A 16,542-nucleotide genomic window follows, 5' to 3' on the forward strand; every position below is an offset into this window, starting at 1 on the left:
ACGTGTGTTGAACGCGGAGGTGTCGTCCGTTCGGCACTTGGTCATCGGTGATTTGGATCACGGCGATTACGACTCCATCATCCCCGTTCTCTTGAATGCTTCCGCTTGCGATCTACAAGGGTATGTAGATGCACTCTCCTCTCGTTGCTAGTTGACTCCATAGATTGATCTTGGTGAAACGTAGGAATTTTTTTTTCTGCAACGTTCCCCAACAGTGGCATCATGAGCTAGGTCTATGTGTAGTTACTATGCACGAGTAGAACACAAAGTAGTTGTGGGCGTCGATATTGTCAATTTGCTTTCCGTTACTAGTATTATCTTGATTCGGCGGCATCGTGGGATGAAGCGGCCCGGACCAACCTTACACGTACGCTTACGTGAGACCGGTTCCACCGACTGACATGCACTAGTTGCATAAGGTGGCTGGCGGGTGTCTGTCTCTCCCACTTTAGTCGGATCGGATTCGATGAACAGGGTCCTTATGAAGGGTAAATAGAAATTGGCAATTCACATTGTGGTTTTGGCGTAGGTAAGAAACGTTCTTGCTAGAAACCTATAGCAGCCACGTAAAAACTTGCAACAACAATTAGAGGACGTCTAACTTGTTTTTGCAGCAAGTGTTTTGTGATGTGATATGGCCAAAAGTTGTGATGAATGATGAATGATATATGTGATGTATGAGATTGATCATGTTCTTGTAATAGGAATCACGACTTGCATGTCGATGAGTATGACAACCGGCAGGAGCCATAGGAGTTGTCTTTATTTATTTATGACCTGCGTGTCAACATAAACGTCATGTAATTACTTTACTTTATTGCTAAAGCATTAGCCATAGTAGTAGAAGTAATAGTTGGCGAGCAACTTCATGGAGACACGATGATGGAGATCATGATGATGGAGATCATGGTGTCATGCCGGTGACAAGATGATCATGGAGCCCCAAGATGGAGATCAAAGGAGCTATATGATATTGGCCATATCATGTCACTATTATTTGATTGCATGTGATGTTTATCATGTTTTTGCATCTTGTTTACTTAGAATGACGGTAGTAAATAAGATGATCCCTCATAATAATTTCAAGAAAGTGTTCCCCCTAACTGTGCACCGTTGCGACAGGTTCGTTGTTTCGAAGCACCACGTGATGATCGGGTGTGATAGATTCCAACGTTCACATACAACGGGTGTAAGACAGATTTACACACGCAATACACTTAGGTTGACTTGACGAGCCTAGCATGTACAGACATGGCCTCGGAACACAGAAGACCGAAAGGTCGAGCATGAGTCGTATAGAAGATACGATCAACATGAAGATGTTCACCGATGTTGACTAGTCCGTCTCACGTGATGATCGGACACGGCCTAGTCAACTCGGATCATGTTATACTTAGATGACTAGAGGGATGTCTATCTAAGTGGGAGTTCATTGAATAATTTGATTAGATGAACTTAATTATCATGAACTTAGTCTAAAATCTTTACAATATGTCTTGTAGATCAAATGGCCAACGTTGTCCTCAACTTCAACGCGTTCCTAGAGAAAACCAAGCTAAAAGATGATGGCAGCAACTATACGGGCTGGATCCGGAACCTGAGGATCATCCTCATAGCTGCCAAGAAAGATTATGTCCTAGAAGCACCGCTAGGTGACGCACCCATCCCACAGAACCAAGACGTTATGAACGCTTGGCAGACACGTGCTGATGATTACTCCCTCGTTCAGTGCGGCATGCTTTACAGCTTAGAACCGGGGCTCCAAAAGCGTTTTGAGCGACACGGAGCATATGAGATGTTTGAAGAGCTGAAAATGGTTTTCCAAGCTCATGCCCGGGTCAAGAGATATGAAGTCTCCGACAAGTTCTTCAGCTGTAAGATGGAGGAAAATAGTTTTGTCAGTGAGCACATACTCAAAATGTCTGGGTTGCATAACCGCTTGACTCAGCTGGGAGTTAATCTCCCGGATGACGCGGTCATTGACAGAATCCTTCAGTCGCTTCCACCAAGCTACAAGAGCTTTGTGATGAACTTCAATATGCAAGGGATGGAAAAGACCATTCCTGAAGTATTTGCAATGCTGAAATCAGCAGAGGTAGAAGTCAAAAAGGAACATCAAGTGTTGATGGTGAATAAAACCACTAAGTTCAAGAAAGGCAAGGGTAAGAAGAACTTCAAGAAGGACGGCAAGGGAGTTGCCGCGCCCGGTAAGCAAGCTGCCGGGAAGAAGCCAAAGAATGGACCCAAGCCCGAGACTGAGTGTTTTTATTGCAAGGGAAGTGGTCACTGGAAGCGGAACTGCCCCAAATACTTAGCGGACAAGAAGGCCGGCAACACTAAAGGTATATGTGATATACATGTAATTGATGTGTACCTTACCAGTACTCGTAGTAGCTCCTGGGTATTTGATACCGGTGCGGTTGCTCACATTTGTAACTCAAAGCAGGAGCTGCGGAATAAGCGGAGACTGGCGAAGGACGAGGTGACGATGCGCGTCGGGAATGGTTCCAAGGTCGATGTGATCGCCGTCGGCACGCTACCTCTACATTTACCTACGGGATTAGTTTTAAACCTCAATAATTGTTATTTAGTGCCAGCTTTGAGCATGAACATTGTATCAGGATCTCGTTTAATTCGAGATGGCTACTCATTTAAATCCGAGAATAATGGTTGTTCTATTTATATGAGAGATATGTTTTATGGTCATGCTCCGATGGTGAATGGTTTATTCTTAATGAATCTCGAGCGTAATGCTACACATATTCATAGTGTGAATACCAAAAGATGTAAGGTTGATAATGATAGTCCCACATACTTGTGGCACTGCCGCCTTGGTCACATAGGTGTCAAACGCATGAAGAAGCTCCATGCAGATGGACTTTTGGAGTCTCTTGATTACGAATCATTTGACACGTGCGAACCATGCCTCATGGGTAAAATGACCAAGACTCCGTTCTCAGGAACAATGGAGCGAGCAACCAACTTATTGGAAATCATACATACTGATGTGTGCGGTCCAATGAGTGTTGAGGCTCGCGGTGGCTATCGTTATGTTCTCACCCTCACTGATGACTTGAGTAGATATGGGTATGTCTACTTAATGAAACACAAGTCTGAGACCTTTGAAAAGTTCAAGGAATTTCAGAGTGAGGTTGAGAATCAACGTGACAGGAAAATCAAGTTCTTGCGATCAGATCGTGGGGGAGAATACTTGAGTCACGAATTTGGCACACACTTAAGAAAATGTGGAATAGTTTCACAACTCACGCCGCCTGGAACACCTCAGCGTAATGGTGTGTCCGAACGTCGTAATCGCACTCTATTAGATATGGTGCGATCTATGATGTCTCTTACCGATTTACCGCTATCATTTTGGGGCTATGCTTTAGAGACTGCCGCATTCACTTTAAATAGGGCTCCGTCGAAATCCGTTGAGACGACACCGTATGAATTATGGTTTGGGAAGAAACCTAAGCTGTCGTTTCTAAAAGTTTGGGGATGCGATGCTTATGTCAAGAAACTTCAACCTGAAAAGCTCGAACCCAAGTCGGAAAAATGCGTCTTCATAGGATACCCTAAAGAAACTGTTGGGTATACCTTCTACCTCAGATCCGAAGGCAAGATCTTTGTTGCCAAGAATGGGTCCTTTCTAGAGAAAGAGTTTCTCTCGAAAGAAATAAGTGGGAGGAAGGTAGAACTTGATGAAGTATTACCTCTTGAACCGGTAAGTGGCGCAGCTCAAGAAAATGTTCCTGAGGTGCCTGCACCGACTAGAGAGGAAGTTGATGATGATGATCATGAAACTTCAGATCAAGTTGCTACTGAACTTCGTAGGTCCACAAGGACACGTTCCGCACCAGAGTGGTACGGCAACCCTGTCTTGGAAATCATGTTGTTAGACAACGGTGAACCTTCGAACTATGAAGAAGCGATGGCGGGCCCAGATTCCGACAAATGGCTGGAAGCCATGAAATCCGAGATAGGATCCATGTATGAAAACGAAGTATGGACTTTGACTGACTTGCCCGTTGATCGGCGAGCCATAGAAAATAAATGGATCTTTAAGAAGAAGACAGACGCGGATGGTAATGTGACCATCTATAAAGCTCGGCTTGTCGCTAAGGGTTATCGACAAGTTCAAGGGGTTGACTACGATGAGACTTTCTCACCCGTAGCGAAGCTGAAGTCCGTCAGAATCATGTTAGCAATTGCCGCATTCTATGATTATGAGATATGGCAAATGGACGTCAAAACGGCATTCCTTAATGGTTTCCTTAAGGAAGAATTGTATATGATGCAGCCGGAAGGTTTTGTCGATCCTAAGAATGCTGACAAGGTGTGCAAGCTCCAACGCTCGATTTATGGGCTGGTGCAAGTATCTCGGAGTTGGAACATTCGTTTTGATGAGATGATCAAAGCGTTTGGGTTTGCAGACTTATGGAGAAGCCTGCATTTACAAGAAAGTGAGTGGGAGCTCTGTAGCATTTCTCATATTGTATGTGAATGACATACTGTTGATGGGAAATGATATAGAATTCTTGGAAAGCATAAAGGCCTACTTGAACAAGTGTTTTTCAATGAAGGATCTTGGAGAAGCTGCTTATATATTAGGCATCAAGATCTATAGAGATAGATCGAGATGCCTCATTGGTCTTTCACAGAGTACGTACCTTGACAAGATATTGAAGAAGTTCAAAATGGATCAGTCAAAGAAGGGGTTCTTGCCTGTATTGCAAGGTACGAGATTGAGCACGGCTCAATGCCCGACCACGACAGAAGATAGAGAAAAGATGAGTGTCGTCCCCTATGCCTCGGCCATAGGGTCTATCATGTATGCTATGTGTGTACCAGACCTGATGTAAACCTTGCCGTAAGTTTGGTAGGAAGGTACCAAAGTAATCCCGGCATGGAACACTTGACATCGGTCAAGAATATCCTGAAGTACCTAAAAAGGACTAAGGATATGTTTCTCGTTTATGGAGGTGACAAAGAGCTCGTCGTAAAGGGTTAGGTTGATGCTAGCTTCAACACAGATCTGGATGACTCTAAGCCACAAACCGGATACGTGTATATTTTGAATGGTGGGGCAGTAAGCTGGTGCAGTTGCAAGCAAAGCGTTGTGGCGGGATCTACATGTGAAGCGGAGTACATGAAGCCTCGGAGGCAGCACAAGAAGGCAATCTGGGTGAAGGAGTTCATTACCGACCTAGGAGTCATACCCAATGCGTCGGGCCGATGACTCTCTTTGTGACAACACTGGAGCTATTGCCCTTGCCAAGGAGCCCAGGTTTCACAGGAAGACCAGGCATATCAAGCGTCGCTTCAACTCCATTCGTGAAAGTGTTCAAAATGGAGACATAGAGATTTGTAAAGTACATACGGACCTGAATGTAGCAGATCCTTTGACTAAACCTCTCCTAGAGCAAAACATGATCAACACCAGAATTCCGTGGGTGTTCGATTCATCACAATTAACTAGATGATTGACTCTAGTGCAAGTGGGAGACTGTTGGAAATATGCCCTAGAGGCAATAATAAAATGATTATTATATTTCCTTGTTCATGATAATTGTCTATTATTCATGCTATAATTGTATTATCTGGAAATCGTAATACATGTGTGAATACATAGACCACAATGTGTCCCTAGTGAGCCTCTAGTTGACTAGCTCGTTGATCAACAGATAGTCATGGTTTCCTTGGCTATGGGACCATGGGGATGTCATTGATAACGGGATCAGCATCATTAGGAGAATGATGTGATGGGACAAGACCCAAACCTAAGCATAGCACAAAGATCGTGTAGTTCGTTTGCTGTAGCTTTTCTAGATGTCAAGTATCATTTCCTTAGACCATGAGATTGTGCAACTCCTGGATACCGTAGGAGTGCCTTGGGTGTGCCAAACGTCACAACTTAACTGGGTGACTATAAAGGTACATTACAGGTATCTCCGAAAGTGTCTGTTGGGTTGGCACGAATCGAGACTGGGATTTGTCACTCCATATGACGGAGAGGTATCTCTGGGCCCACTCAGTAATGCATCATCATAATGAGCTCAATATGATCAAGTGGTTGATCCCAGGATCATGCATTACGGTATGAGTAAAGTGACTTGCCGGTAACGAGACTAAACAAGGTATTGGGATACCGACGATCGAGTCTCGGGCAAGTAACGTACCGATTGACAAAGGGAATTGACTACGGGATTGATTAGGTCCTCGACATCGTGGTTCATCCGATGAGATCATCGAGGAGCATGTGGGAGCCAACATGGGTATCCAGATCCCGCTGTTGGTTATTGACCAGAGAGTCGTCTCGGTCATGTCTGCTTGTCTCCCGAACCCGTAGGGTCTACACACTTAAGGTTCGGTGACGCTAGGGTTGTATAGATATGAGTATGCAGTAATCCGAAAGTTGTTCGGAGTCCTGGATGAGATCTTGGACGTCACGAGGAGTTCCGGAATTGTCCGGCGGTGAATAATTATATATAGGAAGTGTAGTTTCGGCCATCGGGAAAGTTTCGGGGTCACCGGTATTGTACCGGGACCATCGGATGGGTCCCGGGGGTCCACCGGGTGGGGCCACCCATCCCGGAGGGCCCCATGGGCTGAAGTGGGGAGGGGAACCAGCCCATAGTGGGCTGGTGTGCCCCCCTCCCTTGGGCCCCCCATGCGCCTAGGGTTGGGAACCCTAGGGGAGGGGGCGCCTCCACTTGCCTTGGGGGGGTACTCCACCCCTTGGTCGTCGCCCCCCTAGGAGATCCCATCTCCTAGGGCCGGCGCACCCTCCTAGGGGGCCTATATAAAGGGGGGAGGGAGGGCAGCTGCACCTCAAGTCTTGGCGCCTCCCTCTCCCCTGCTACATCTCTCCCTCTCGCAGAAGCTCGGCGAAGCCCTGCTGCGATCACTGCTGCATCCACCACCACGCCGTCGTGCTGCTGGATCTTCATCAACCTCTCCTTCCCCCTTGCTGGATCAAGAAGGAGGAGACGTCATCCGCTCCGTATGTGTGTTGAACGCGGAGGTGCCGTCCGTTCGGCACTTGGTCATCGGTGATTTGGATCATGGCGAGTACGACTCCATCATCCCCGTTCTCTTGAACGCTTCCGCTCGCGATCTACAAGGGTATGTAGATGCACTCTCCTCTCGTTGCTAGTTGACTCCATAGATTGATCTTGGTGAAACGTAGGAATTTTTTTTGTTTTCTGCAACGTTCCCCAACAAGAATAACCTACGTCAAGCATTACTCCAACACTGTGTTCACTTCCCAGACTCCACCGAGAAGAGACCATCACGGTTACACACGCGGTTGGTGCATTTTAGTTAAGTTAAGTTTCAGGTTATCTACAATCGGACATTAACAAATTCCCATCTGCCCATAACCGCGGGCACGGCTTTCGAAAGATCATATCCCCGGAGGGGAGTCCCAACTTAGCCCATCACAAGCTCTCACGGTCAACGAAGGATATTCCTTCTCCCAAGACAATCCGATCAGACTCGGCATCCCGGTTACAAGACATCCTCGACAATGGTAAAACAAGTCCAGCAAGACCACTCGTTGTGCCGACAAATCCCGATAGGAGCTGCACATATCTCGTTCTCAGGGCACACCGGATAAGCTAAGCGTACGGAAGCCAACGTAACCCAAGTTGCCAAGGGACGGCCCCGCACGGTGCTTTGGGTTGGACCAACACTCAGAGGAGCACTGGCCCGGGGGTTTAATAAAGATGACCCTTGGGCTCCGGAAACCCAAGGGAAAAAGAGGCTAGGTGGCGAATGGTAAAACCAATGTTGGGCATTGCTGGAGGAGTTTTATTCAAGGCGAACTGTCAAGGAGTTCCCATTATAACCCAACCATGTAAGTGTTGGAAATATGCCCTAGAGGCAATAATAAATTGATTATTATTATATTTCCTTGTTCATGATAATCGTTTATTATCCATGCTAGAATTGTATTGATAGGAAACTCAGATACATGTGTGGATACATAGACAACACCATGTCCCTAGTAAGCCTCTAGTTGACTAGCTCGTTAATCAATAGATGGTTACGGTTTCCTGACCATGGACATTGGATGTCGTTGATAACGGGATCACATCATTAGGAGAATGATGTGATGGACAAGACCCAATCCTAAGCCTAGCACAAGATCATGTAGTTCGTATGCTAAAGCTTTTCTAATGTCAAGTATCATTTCCTTAGACCATGAGATTGTGCAACTCCCGGATACCGTAGGAGTGCTTTGGGTGTGCCAAACGTCACAACGTAACTGGGTGGCTATAAAGGTACACTACGGGTATCTCTGAAAGTGTCTGTTGGGTTGGCACGAATCGAGATTAGGATTTTGTCACTCCGTGTAAACGGAGAGGTATCTCTGGGCCCACTCGGTAGGACATCATCATAATGTGCACAATGTGACCAAGGGGTTGATCACGGGATGATGTGTTATGGAACGAGTAAAGAGACTTGCCGGTAACGAGATTGAACAAGGTATCGGTATACCGACGATCGAATCTCGGGCAAGTACCATACCGCTAGACAAAGGGAATTGTATACGGGATTGATTGAGTCCTTGACATCGTGGTTCATCCGATGAGATCATCGTGGAACATGTGGGAGCCAACATGGGTATCCAGATCCCGCTGTTGGTTATTGACCGGAGAACATCTCGGTCATGACTACATGTCTCCCGAACCCGTAGGGTCTACACACTTAAGGTTCGATGACGCTAGGGTTATAAAGGAAGTTTGTATGTGGTTACCGAATGTTGTTCGGAGTCCCGGATGAGATCCCGGACGTCACGAGGAGTTCCAGAATGGTCCGGAGGTAAAGATTTATATATAGGAAGTCCTGTTTCGGCCATCGGGACAAGTTTCGGGGTCATCGGTATTGTACCGGGACCACCGGAAGGGTCCCGGGGGCCCACCGGGTGGGGCCACCTGCCCCGGGGGCCCACATGGGCTGTAGGGGGTGCGCCTTGGCCTACATGGGCCAAGGGCACCAGCCCCTAGAGGCCCATGCGCCAAGATATAGGAAAAAGGGGAGAGTCCTAAAGGGGGAAGGCACCTCCGAGGTGCCTTGGGGAGGATGGACTCCTCCCCCCCTCTTAGCCGCACCCCTTCCTTGGAGGAAGGGGCAAGGCTGCGCCTCCCCCCTCTCCCCTGCCCCTATATATAGTGGAGGGGAGGGAGGGCATCCATACCTGAGCCCTTGGCGCCTCCCTCCCTCCCGTGACACCTCCTCCTCTCCCGTAGGTGCTTGGCGAAGCCCTGCAGGATTGCCACGCTCCTCCATCACCACCACGCCGTTGTGCTGCTGCTGGATGGAGTCTTCCTCAACCTCTTCCTCTCTCCTTGCTGGATCAAGGCGTGGGAGACATCGTCGAGCTGTACGTGTGTTGAACGCGGAGGTGCCGTCCGTTCGGCACTAGGATCATCGGTGATCTGAATCACGACGAGTACGACTCCATCAACCCCGTTCACTTGAACGCTTCCGCTTAGCGATCTACAAGGGTATGTAGATGCACTCTCTTTCTACTCATTGCTGGTCTCTCCATAGATAGATCTTGGTGACACGTAGGAAAATTTTGAATTTCTGCTACGTTCCCCAACAGTGGCATCATGAGCTAGGTCTATTGCGTAGATTCTTTGCACGAGTAGAACACAAAGTAGTTGTGGGCGTTGATGTTGTTCAATATGCTTACCGTTACTAGTCCAATCTTGTTTCGACGGTATTGTGGGATGAAGCGGCCTGGACCGACCTTACACGTACTCTTACGTGAGACAGGTTCCACCGATTGACATGCACTTGGTGCATAAGGTGGCTAGCGGGTGCCAGTCTCTCCCACTTTAGTCGGAACGGATTCGATGAAAAGGGTCCTTATGAAGGGTAAATAGCAATTGGCATATCACGTTGTGGTTTTGCGTAGGTAAGAAACGTTCTTGCTAGAAACCCATAGCAGCCACATAAAACATGCAAACAACAATTAGAGGACGTCTAACTTGTTTTTGCAGGGTATGCTATGTGATGTGATATGGCCAAAAGGATGTGATGAATGATATATGTGATGTATGAGATTGATCATGTTCTTGTAATAGGATTCACGACTTGCATGTCGATGAGTATGACAACCGGCAGGAGCCATAGGAGTTGTCTTAATTTATTGTATGACCTGCGTGTCATTGAAGAACGCCATGTAACTTACTTTACTTTATTGCTAAACGCGTTAGCCATAGAAGTAGAAGTAGTCGTTGGCGTGACAACTTCATGAAGACACGATGATGGAGATCATGATGATGGAGATCATGGTGTCATGCCGGTGACGATGATGATCATGGAGCCCCGAAGATGAAGATCAAAAGGAGCAAAATGATATTGGCCATATCATGTCACTATTTGATTGCATGTGATGTTTATTATGATTATGCATCTTGTTTACTTAGGACGACGGTAGTAAATAAGATGATCCCTTACAAAATTTCAAGAAGTGTTTGTTGGAAATATGCCCTAGAGGCAATAATAAAAGTATTATTATTATATTTCCTTGTTCATGATAATTGTCTTTTATTCATGCTATAACTGTATTATCCGGAAATCGTAATACACGTGTGAATACATAGACCACAATATGTCCCTAGTGAGCCTCTAGTTGACTAGCTCATTGTGATCAACAGATAGTCATGGTTTCCTGGCTATGGACATTGGATGTCGTTGATAACGGGATCACATCATTAGGAGAATGATGTGATGGACAAGACCCAATCCTAAGACTAGCACAAAAGATCGTGTAGTTCATTTGCTAGAGCTTTGCCAATGTCAAGTATCTCTTCCTTCGACCATGAGAGCGTGTAACTCCTGGATACCGTAGGAGTGCTTTGGGTGTATCAAACGTCACAACGTAACTGGGTGACTATAAAGGTGCACTACAGGTATGTCCGAAAGTATCTATTGTTTTATGCGGATCGAGACTGGGATTTGTCACTCCGTGTAAACGGAGAGGTATCTCTGGGCCCACTCGGTAGGACATCATCATATGCGCAATGTGACCAAGGAGTTGATCACGGGATGATGTGTTACGGAACGAGTAAAGTGACTTGCCGGTAACGAGATTGAACAAGGTATTGGATACCGACGATCGAATCTCGAGCAAGTAACATACCGATAGACAAAGGGAATTGAATACGGGATTGATTAAGTCCTTGACATCATGGTTCATCCGATGAGATCATCGTGGAACATGTGGGAGCCATCATGGGTATCCAGATCCCGCTGTTGGTTATTGACCGGAGAACGTCTCGGTCATGTCTACATGTCTCCCGAACCCGTAGGGTCTACACACTTAAGGTTCGATGACGCTAGGGTTATAAAGGAAGTTTGTATGTGGTTACCGAATGTTGTTCGGAGTCCCGGATGAGATCCCGGACGTCACGAGGAGTTCCGGAATGGTCCGGAGGTAAAGATTTATATATAGGAAGTCCTGTTTCGGCCATCGGGACAAGTTTCGGGGTCATCGGTATTGTACCGGGACCACCGGAAGGGTCCCGGGGGCCCACCGGGTGGGGCCACCTGCCCCGGGGGCCACATGGGCTGTAGGGGGTGCGCCTTGGCCTACATGGGCCAAGGGCACCAGCCCCTAGAGGCCCATGCGCCAAGATATAGGAAAAAAGGGAGAGTCCTAAAGGGGGAAGGCACCTCCGAGGTGCCTTGGGGAGGATGGACTCCTCCCCCCCTCTTAGCCGCACCCCTTCCTTGGAGGAAGGGGCAAGGCTGCACCTCCCCCCTCTCCCTTGCCCCTATATATAGTGGAGGGGAGGGAGGGCATCTATACCTGAGCCCTTGGCGCCTCCCTCCCTCCCGTGACACCTCCTCCTCTCCCGTAGGTGCTTGGCGAAGCCCTGCAGGATTGCCACGCTCCTCCATCACCACCACGCCGTTGTGCTGCTGCTGGATGGAGTCTTTCTCAACCTCTCCCTCTCTCCTTGCTGGATCAAGGCGTGGGAGACATCGTCGAGCTGTACGTGTGTTGAACGCGGAGGTGCCGTCCGTTCGGCACTAGGATCATCGGTGATCTGAATCACGACGAGTACGACTCCATCAACCCCGTTCACTTGAACGCTTCCGCTTAGCAATCTACAAGGGTATGTAGATGCACTCTCCTTCCCCTTGTTGCTAGTCTCTCCATAGATAGATCTTGGTGACACGTAGGAAAATTTTGAATTTCTGCTACGTTCCCCAACAGTGGCATCATGAGCTAGGTCTATTGCGTAGATTCTTTGCACGAGTAGAACACAAAGTAGTTGTGGGCGTCGATATTGTTCAATATGCTTGCCGTTACTAGTCTTATCTTGATTCGGCGGCATCGTGGGATGAAGCGGCCCGGACCAACCTTACACGTACGCTTACGTGAGACCGGTTCCACCGACAAACATGCACTAGTTGCATAAGGTGGCTGGCGGGTGTCTGTCTCTCCCACTTTAGTCGGATCGGATTCGATGAAAAGGGTCCTTATGAAGGGTAAATAGCAATTGGCATATCACGTTGTGGTTCATGCGTAGGTAAGAAACATTCTTGCTAGAAACCCATAGCAGCCACGTAAAACATGCAAACAACAATTAGAGGACGTCTAACTTGTTTTTGCAGGGTATGCTATGTGATGTGATATGGCCAAAAAGGATGTGATGAATGATATATGTGATGTATGAGATTGATCATGTTCTTGTAATAGGAATCACGACTTGCATGTCGATGAGTATGACAACCGGCAGGAGCCATAGGAGTTGTCTTTATTTATTTGTGACCTGCGTGTCAACTTAAACGTCATGTAATTACTTTACTTTATTGCTAACCGTTAGCCATAGTAGTAGAAGTAATAGTTGGCGAGGCAACTTCATGAAGACACGATGATGGAGATCATGTTGATGGAGATCATGGTGTCATGCCGGTGACGATGATGATCATGGATCCCCGAAGATGGAGATCAAAAGGAGCAAAGTGATGATGGCCATATCATGTCACTATTTGATTGCATGTGATGTTTATCATGTTTATACATCTTATTTGCTTAGAACGACGGTGGTAAATAAGATGATCCCTTACAACAATTTCAAGAAGTGTTCTCCCCTAACTGTGCACCGTTGCGACAGTTCGTGTTTCGAAGCACCACGTGATGATCGGGTGTTAGATTCTAACGTTCACATACAACGGGTGTAAGACAGATTTACACACGCGAAACACTTAGGGTTAACTTGACGAGCCCAGCATGTACAGACATGGCCTCGGAACACGGAGACCGAAAGGTCGAACATGAGTCGTATAGAAGATACGATCAACATGAAGATGTTCACCGATGATGACTAGTCCGTCTCACGTGATGATCGGACACGGCCTAGTTTGACTCGGATCATGTGATCACTTAGATGACCAGAGGGATGTCTATCTGAGTGGGAGTTCATAAGATGAACTTAATTATCCTGAACATAGTCAAAAAGTTTTTGCAAATTATGTCGTAGCTCACGCTATAGTTCTACTGTTTAGATATGTTCCTAGAGAAAGTTTAGTTGAAAGTTGATAGTAGCAATTATGCGGACTAGGTCCGTAAACTGAGGATTGTCCTCATTGCTTCATAGAAAGCTTATGTCCTTAATGCACCGCTCAGTGTGCTGAACCCCAAATGTCATTTGTACATGTTTTGATAACTACGTGATAGTTCAGTGAAACGGTTTAGAGTTGAGGCACCAAAGACGTTTTTTCGAAATGTCGCGGAACATATGAGATGTTTCGAGGGCTGAAATTGGGATTTCAGACTCGTGCCCACGTCAAGAGGTATGAGACCTCCGACGATTTTCTTAGCCTGCAAACTAAGGGAGAAAAGCTCAATCGTTGAGCTTGTGCTCAGATTGTCTGAGTGCGACAATCACTTGAATCGAGTGGGAGTTGATCTTCCAGATAAGACAGTGATGGTTCTCCAAAGTCATTGCCACCAAGCTGTTAGAGCTTCGTGATGAACTATAACATATCAGGGATATATATGATGATCCTTGAGGTATTCGCGATGTTTGACACCGCGAAAGTAGAAATCAAGAAGGAGCATCAATTGTTGATGGTTGGTGAAACCACTAGTTTCAAGAAGGGCAAGGGCAAGAAGGGATACTTCATGAAACGGCAAATCAGCTGCTGCTCTAGTGAAGAAACCCAAGGTAAAACCCAAACCCGAGACTAAGTACTTCTGTAATAAGGGGAACAACCACTAGAGCAGAATTACCCTAGATACTTGGTAGATAAGAAGGCTGGCAAGGTCGATAGAAGTATATTGGATATACATTGTGTTAATGTGTACTTTGCTAGTACTCCTAGTAGCACCAGGGTATTAGATACCGGTTCGGTTGCTAAGTGTTAGTAACTCGAAACAAAAGGCTACGGAATAAACGGGGACTAGCTAAAGGTGAGCTGACGATATGTGTTGGAAGTTTTTCCAAGCTTGATATGATCAAGCATCGCACGCTCCCTCTACCAAAGAGATTGGTGTTAAACCTAAATAATTGTTATTTGGTGTTTGCGTTGAGCATAGACATGATTGGATTACGTCTATCGCAATACGGTTATTCATTTAAGGAGAATAATGGTTACTCTATTTATTTGAATAATACCTTCAATGGTCTTACACCTAAAATGAATGGTTTATTAAATCTCGATCGTAGTGATACACATGTTCATGCCAAAAGATAGTAATGATAGTACCACCTACTTGTGGCACTGCCACGTAAGTCATATCGGTATAAAACGCATGAAGAAGCTCCATATTGATGGATCTTTGGGCTCACTCGTTTTTGAAAAGTTTGAGACATGCGAACCATGTCTATTAGTGTATATGCATGAAGAAACTCCATGCAAATGGACCGTTTTGACTCACTTGATTTTGAATCACTTGGGACATGCAAATCATACCACATGGGCAAGATGACTGAAAAGCCTCGTTTTCAGTAAGATGGAACAAGATAGCAACTTGTTGGAAGTAACACATTTTGATGTGTGCAGTCCAATGAGTGCTGAGGCATGCAGTGAATATCGTTATGTTCTTACTTCACAGATGATTCGAGTAGATGTTGAGTATATTTACTTGATGAATCACGAGTCTGAATTATTGAAAGATTCAAGTAATTTCAGTGTGAAGTTGAAAGATCGTCGTGACAAGAGGATAAAAGATCTATGATATGATCATAGAGATGAATATCTGAATCACGAGTTTGGCACAGAATTAAGACATTGTGGAAATTGTTTCACAACTGATACAGCCTGGAACACCATAGTGTGATGGTGTGTCCAAACGTCATAGTTGCACCCTATTGGATATGGTGCATACCATGATGTCTCTTATCGAGTTACCACTATCGTTCATGGGTTAGGCATTAGAGACAACCACATTCACTTTAAATAGGGCACCACATAATTTCGTTGAGACGACACCGTATGAACTATGGTTTGGAGAAACCTAAGTTGTCGTTTTTTGAAAGTTTGGGGCTGCGACGCTTATGTGAAAAGGTTTCAGGTTGATAAGCTCGAACCCAAAGCAGATAAAATGCATCTTCATAGGACACCCAAAAACAGTTGGGTATACCTCCTAATTCAGATCCGAAAGCAATAGGGATTGTTTCTTGAATCGGGTCCTTTTTCGAGGAAAGGTTTCTCTCGAAAAGTTGAGTGGGAGGATGGTGGAGACTTGATGAGGTTATTGAACCGTCACTTCAACAAGTGTATAGCAGGGCACTGGAAGTTGTTCTTGTGGCACGTACACCAACTGAAGTGGAAGCTTATGATAGTGATCATGAAACTTCGGATCGAGTCACTACCAAACCTCGTGGGATGACAAGGATGCGTACTACTTCAGAGTGGTACGTAATCCTGTCTTGGAAGTCATGTTGCTAGACAACAATGAACCTACGAGCTATGGAGAAGCGATGGTGGGCCCGGATTCCGATAAATGGCTCAAGGCCATAAAACCCGAGAGAGGATCCATGTATGAAAACAAAGTGTAGACTTTGGAAGAACTACTTGATGGTCGTAAGGCTGTTAGGTACATATGGATTTTGAAAGGAAGACAGACAATGATGGTAAGTGTCACCATTGAGAAAGCTCGACTTGTCGTTAAGATGTTTTTCGACAAGTTCAAGGAGTTGACTACGGTGAGACTTTCTCACTCGTAGCGATGCTAAGAGTCTGTTGGAATTATATTAGCAATTACTGCATTATTTATGAAATCTTGCAGATAGGATGTCAAAACATTGTTTCCTCGACGATTCTTGAGGAAAGGTTGTATGTGATACAACCGGAAGGTTTTGTCTATCCTGAAATATGCTAATAAGTATGCAAAGCTCCAGCAATCCTTCTGAGGACTGGAGTGAGCATCTCGGAGTTGGAATGTATGCTTTGATGATGATCAAAGATTTTGGGTGTATACAAAGTTTATGAGAAACTTGTATTTCCAAAGAAGTGAGTGGGAGCACTATAGAATTTCTGATGAGTATATGTTGTTGACATATTAATGAT

This window comes from Triticum aestivum, chromosome 6A, assembly GCF_018294505.1.
Source record: "Triticum aestivum cultivar Chinese Spring chromosome 6A, IWGSC CS RefSeq v2.1, whole genome shotgun sequence".
NCBI lineage: Eukaryota > Viridiplantae > Streptophyta > Magnoliopsida > Poales > Poaceae > Triticum > Triticum aestivum.